We start from the raw sequence: 6,000 nt of genomic DNA, 5'->3' as shown, positions 1-6,000 counted from the left end.
CAAAACCAGAGTACCAAACTGAGAATAAATAGCCAGAGACCTCCACGCAGAGTGAGGTGAGCCCTAGTGCTGACCACATCGGCGCACCTGATAGGCCGAGAACATGGAGGCATGAGGGGCCTCTGGGTGGCACAACGGGTGGAAGCCTGGGGACCTCAGGGACAAGCAGTACAGACTTACCATGGGATCACCAGGAAAACTGTGGAAACCAGCAAAGGCTATTTATTCACAACTTGCTATAGCAGGGGAATCAGCCAGCATCACTTGCTTTTGGTAGAAATTTAAAAGGCCCGAAGGAGATGGGAAACTTTTATTGTTTTGTTTTGTTTAAGTATCAGATTGGAAATTATTGGCAGGAAATGTTTTTAATTACATTTTTCTGATATTAAACCCAACACAGTTGTACTTTAATATTTTCCCTAGGAGAACTACTTATTTTACAACTATATCCCAGTGTATCACCCATGATCAGCCACATAATTTGAATCATGCATTATCTTCTCTCCACATTCAAATTACATACATGTAGTATTTGGCTACTTAAAAAAAAATCATTAAAAAGTAACAATTTAAATCCATTGATGGGAGAACCTCAGTTAGTTTCAAAACAATTCTTGCCAGGCGGGGTGACTCACGCCTGTAATGCCAGCACTTTGGGAGGCCGAAGCTGGAAGATCGCTTGAGCCCAGGAGTTCAAGGCCAGCCTAGGCAACAGAGGGAGGCCCCATCTCTACCAAAAAAAATATTAACAATTAGCCGGGCATGGTGGCATGCACCTGTGGTCCCAGCTACTCGGGAGGCTGAGGCGAGAGGATCGCTGGAGTCGGAGGTGGGGAGGCTGCAGTGAACCGTGATCGCTCCACTGCACTCCAGCCTGGGCGACAGAGCGGGACCCTGTCTCAAAAAATAGATGAATAAATAAATAAAAACAAATATAATGGAAGTTTGGATAGGAATTTAAAACATGTGGCAACTAACCCTGACCCTGCGGCTTCAGTCTCCCCGCCGCTAGCTGAGGGCCGTGGCCGCTGCACAGAGGCTTGTGAGGATTCGGGGGTTCAGGCAGCGCCCGCCGCGCATCTGCCAGACGTGCGGCCACAGGGTAGGAGCAGTAAGAAGGATCCAGGGAAAAAAGTCCACGAATGAGAAAGGAAACCCAGCGTTTGTAGGGCTAGGAGAACAAAGAAAGAAAATGCTGGCGGCGGAGGGCGAGGCTCTGCGGTGCGTGGCAGATGAGAATTTGCTCGGTGGCGGCTCCTCTTTCTGGAGGGCTTCCCAGCGTCCCCTCCCCCGCCAGCCCGCGGTGACGCGCCCGGCACCCACCAGAGCCGGCTCTCGGCGCCGTCGCGCCTTCGCTCGCCCGCTTAGGCCGTGCTCGGGGTGGCGTGGGCGTCAGAGAGGCCGGGGAGGACCCTGGAACATGCAGTGGTATGGAAGACGCCTAGGAAAGGGCTTCTCTTTCCACTCACGAAAATCAGTGTGTGAGCTCGAAGCCATTTCCCAGCGTGTCCGCCTCAACTCCCTCATTCAACAGATGAGGAATTCCTCCAGGGAAATGCAGTGATGCGCTCACGGCTGCCGGCGGCCAAGCGCCAAGGGGCGCTCCACAGCCCCGCGGCCCGAAGCCCTCGGCTCGGCTGCCACGCAGGCCCCGCGGCCCCGCTCGGACTCCCAGGATCGGCTTCCGGGCGGGACAGCGCTGCAGTCCACGAGTCCGGGCAGGGGCGCCTCCAAGCCGGAGCGGTTTCCTGCCTCGGGCACTCTGCTGTCTCCACAAACGGTTTTTGGAGGCACACACACGGATACTTTAACACGTCGGTGATGAATCGGTACCCAGCTGCCAGTGGCGGAGCTTCCTGGGCGGGGCCGCGGGCGCGCGGCGGCCTCATTTCCTCGCGCGCGCCGGAAGTGGCCTCTCAGGCGCGGCGGCGCGCCTGGGGGGTGGGTGGCTGAGGCGGCGGCGGCCCCAAGGCGTGAGGCGCCGCCCTGCTGTGCCCGCGGCGCAGGAAGCGGCGGAAAGCAGAGCGGGCGAGCCCGGTGAGTACCTGGCCCGGCCTCGCCAGCCGGTCCGCGACTCCCGCCGGCTCCGGCCCGGGCGGTGCGGGCGCCGGGGCTGCGGGCTCCTGTCTGGTCGGGTGGGGTCGCCTAGCGGACCGGTCCTGCGGGGGGCCCTGTCTCTCAGGGATGAGCCTGCCGGAGTCGGCTCCGGTTTTAGGGAAAGCGCGGCCAGAGACGATTGGTTAGCTTGTCAGTGTTGGGTTTTGTTTTGTTTCGTTTTGTTTTTACCTATTCATCACCATCTCTGCTCCTCTCAGTGGATAAACTTTTTAATCAGTGGTGACCTCGTCATCGCGTTAAAATAGTTCTGCCCTCAGCCCCTCTTTATCTGTAGATGGCAGAGCGAGCGCCGGTAAAGATGCTCTGTCGTGGAGGGCTCAGTGGGGCGGAGGAGACGGGGAGCCTCTGGCGTTGTCGGAGAATGCACCTTAAAAATGAGTCTACCCTTGAGCAACGCAGGAAGCACGACAGTGATACTTCTATTTGTGATGATGGTATTGGCGGTATGATAGGTTGATTATACATCTGAAGCTTCTCTTCCTGAGTCCTTGGCTTGTTAAACTTGGAGGCATTTTCTAGCGTGCTTTTGAGATAGATGTGGGATGTCGTGACGTTTCACCGTCATTCAAGGCTCGCGGGAGCAGGGCCTTCATGTCTGGTAATTAATGTTGTTTTTTGAATGTTGTATTAAAATAGTAGCTTCGATCTTTGAAGTAAGAAGCCAAGTATTTTAGGACTGAGTGTTAGCGTTCATTTTGTATTATTGTTCTTGTACCATTTGTTTAAAGTTGTCATGTAACTAAAAGAATGAAAAAAGATGTTGGATTTCCAGTATTTGTGGCTCAGAGGATTTCGGCCTAAATAAACACAGTTCCAACCAGTTTAGAAGCTGCATTTTTCTCTTTGTTTTTGTCGAGGCATAAAATACATATGAAATCAATAAGAGCACGAATCTTAATTGTACAGCTCAATGAATTTTTACATACTTATTACCCTGTGGAACCACCAGATATATCAAATTATAACCGTAGAACATTTCCATCATCCTGTTTTCCTGTGCTTCTTCCAAGTCAGTTATATCCTTGTTTTCCCATCTGTATTCTAACTTCTCTTATCTGCTTTTAGTTTTCTCTGTTTTGAGCTTCATGTTAATGGAATCACATAGTATTCTCAGCATATTGTTTGTGGGACACACCCATGCTATTTCATGGTATTGTATTATTATTGTGTAATAGTCTATTGAATAATATGTGACTACTCTTCAGTTGATGGACATTTTTGTATATGATGTGTTTTGGATATTAAGAATACTGTGGGCCTGGCGTGGTGGCTCAGGCCTTTTATCCCAGCGCTTGGGGAGGCCGAGGCAGGTGGATCACTTGGTCAGGAGTTCGAGACCAGCCTGGCAAACATGGTGAAACCGCATCTCTACTAAAAATACAAAAATTAGCCAGGCGTGGTGGCGGGCGCCTGTAAGCCCAGCTACTTGGGAGGCTGAGGCGGGAGGTGGAGGTTGCAGTGAGCCGAGATCGTGCCACTGCACTCCAGCCTGGATGACAGAGCCTGACTCGGTCTCAAAAAGAAAAAAAAAAAAGAGTACTGTGGACATTCTTGTAAATTAAATGTCTTGGTGAGCATCTGTATGCATTTCTGTCAGCTATAGAATGACTGAGTCATGGCATAAGCAGAAAATTACCAACATGGTGTCATTACCAACCATACCATTACCAACCAAAGGCAGAAAATTTAACCAACATGGAGTCATCTTTTTTTTAATGTAATACAATTTGTTATTTTAACTAATATAACATTCAAGGTTGGTTTAAAAAAAGCATAACTATTATGAGTTCAAGACGTAAGTGATTCATTCATTACCATGTTATTATTTACCCTTTGAATTGCACATTTATGACTGTCTTCTGTCGGACTGTCATTGTTTGTTTAACTGTTAGACAAGTCTGTTAGAGCTGGTGAGGATCTGACTCTGAAGTTTAGCATAACATTTACTTAAGAACTGTATTACTCAAGTTAGTGGTTTTTTAGAGGAAATGAAATACCAAAAGGATATGACTGAAAGTGGATTGAAGAATCATGGGACTGCAAGTCAAAGAACTTACATTGTTATTGTCATGCTACACAAGCACTAGGTATAAGTGTAAAATTGAATTATAGGGCTAGTTACAAATGTGAATTCACAGCAGGAGTACAGTGATTTTCATATGGACTGAGATACTACTAGCACATTTATAATGTGAACACACAACAAAAATCACTAAACATTTGTGGGAAATCAGTAGCATCTAAGAGAAGCTTCAGACCAAACAAATACAGAACTAGGCACTGAAGCAGTGGAGCTAATGTAAGACAAAAGAAAACTTTAAAGTAAGTAGTATCTTCAAATTTGTTAAGGTGTTATGCCTACTGAACACATACAGGCTGCCATAAAAAAAAGCAATTGATTCTTGAATATTTAAACATGGAAAGTAGGAAAGGGCCAGGTGTGGTGGCTCATGCCTGTAATTCCAACACTTTGGAAGGCCGAGGCAGGAGGATCGCTGGATTCCAGGAATTTGAGAGCAGCCTAGGCAACATAATGAGACCCTGTCTCTACAAATAATTTTTTTTTTTTTTTTGAGACGGAGTCTGGCTCTGTTGCCCAGGCTGGAGTGCAGTGGCGCCATCTCGGCTTACTGCGAGCTCCACCTCCCAGGTTCACGCCATTCTCCTGCCTCAGCCTCCCGAGTAGCTGGGACTACAGGCACCCGCCACCATGCCCGGCTAATTTTTGTATTTTTACTAGAGACGGGGTTTCACCATGTTAGCCAGGATAGTCTCGATCTCCTGACCTCATGATCCACCTGCCTCAGCCTCCCAAAGTGCTGGGATTACAGGCGTGAGCCACCGCACCTGGCCACAAATCATTTTTAAAATTAGCAGTATGGTAGTGCACACCTGTCGTCCCAGCTGTTCAGGCAGTGGAGGCTGCCACTGCACTTCAGCCTGGCTGACAGTGAAACTGTCTCAAAAAAAAGAAAGTGGGAAGGACTAGCCATGACATGCAAAGTAGATCTAGAAGAGTCAATATACATCTAATAGGAGTTCCAGGAGGCATTAGAAATAGGAAAAGAAGAAATAACCACAGAGATAACAGAGATCCCAAAGGTAGGAGTATCCAGGCACAGTCTTGGGCAGCCTGAGCCAGGGAGAAATAAGTATCAGAGGACAAAGGACTGGCAAATATAGATCAACCCTTCCCTCTCTGGTCTGTTTCTTTGTCTGTACAGTGGGGACGAACAAGAAGTATGCCTTTTCTGAGAGCTTATGGAAAGATGTGTTAGGTTTGCTGACTGTTCCCCACTCTTCTTCCCTACCAGCTCACAGAAGGGATTGGGGTTGTGTGCCCTTATATGATGTTTAACCTTTTTATCACATGTATTTATTTTGTGAAATTTTTAAAGTGTAAAAATTTTTTAGAAGTTAAAGCAGGGATTGCCAGTATGGCTGGCTGCCTGTTTTAGTATAGCCTGTGATCTAAGACTGGCTTTTACACTTTTTATTTTTTTAATTTTGTATTTATTTATTTGTTTATTTATTTATTTATTTTTGAGACAGAGTCTCACTCTGTTGCCCAGGCTGGAGTGCAGTGGCGTGATCTTGGCTCACTGCAACCTCTGTTTCCTGGGTTCAAGTGATTCTCCTGCCTCAGCTTCCTGAGTAGCTGGGATTACAGGTGCATGCCACCATGCCCGGCTAATTTTTAGTAGAGACGGGGTTTCACCGTGTTCCTCAGGCTGGTCTTGAACTCCTGACCTCGTGATCTGCCTGCCTCAGCCTCCCAAAGTGCTGGGATTACACGCGTGAGCCACCGTGCCCAGCCCTATACTTTTTAATGCTTTGGGGAGAAAAAATAATGCTTCATGACCCATGAAAATTATATGAAGT

General features: G+C 47.9%; 1 protein-coding gene across 5 annotated transcripts in view; it reads left to right on the top strand.

The window, feature by feature from the left end:
• Window positions 1–887: 887 nt before the first annotated feature.
• Window positions 888–6,000, top strand: part of CSGALNACT2 (chondroitin sulfate N-acetylgalactosaminyltransferase 2) — a 48,894-nt gene continuing 43,781 nt past the window's right edge. For all 5 annotated transcript variants that reach the window (XM_031015568.3, XM_031015567.3, XM_055352264.2 and 2 more), the window contains exon 1: window positions 888–2,037. The gene's annotated coding sequence lies outside the window, so the exon portion shown is untranslated. The remainder of the gene's footprint in view (window positions 2,038–6,000) is intronic.

The sequence above is a fragment of the Gorilla gorilla genome, chromosome 8, assembly GCF_029281585.2.
Source record: "Gorilla gorilla gorilla isolate KB3781 chromosome 8, NHGRI_mGorGor1-v2.1_pri, whole genome shotgun sequence".
In the NCBI taxonomy this organism is placed as follows: domain Eukaryota; kingdom Metazoa; phylum Chordata; class Mammalia; order Primates; family Hominidae; genus Gorilla; species Gorilla gorilla.
Note: the sequence above shows the minus strand (reverse complement) of the source record. Positions and strands in the feature narration are given on the sequence as shown.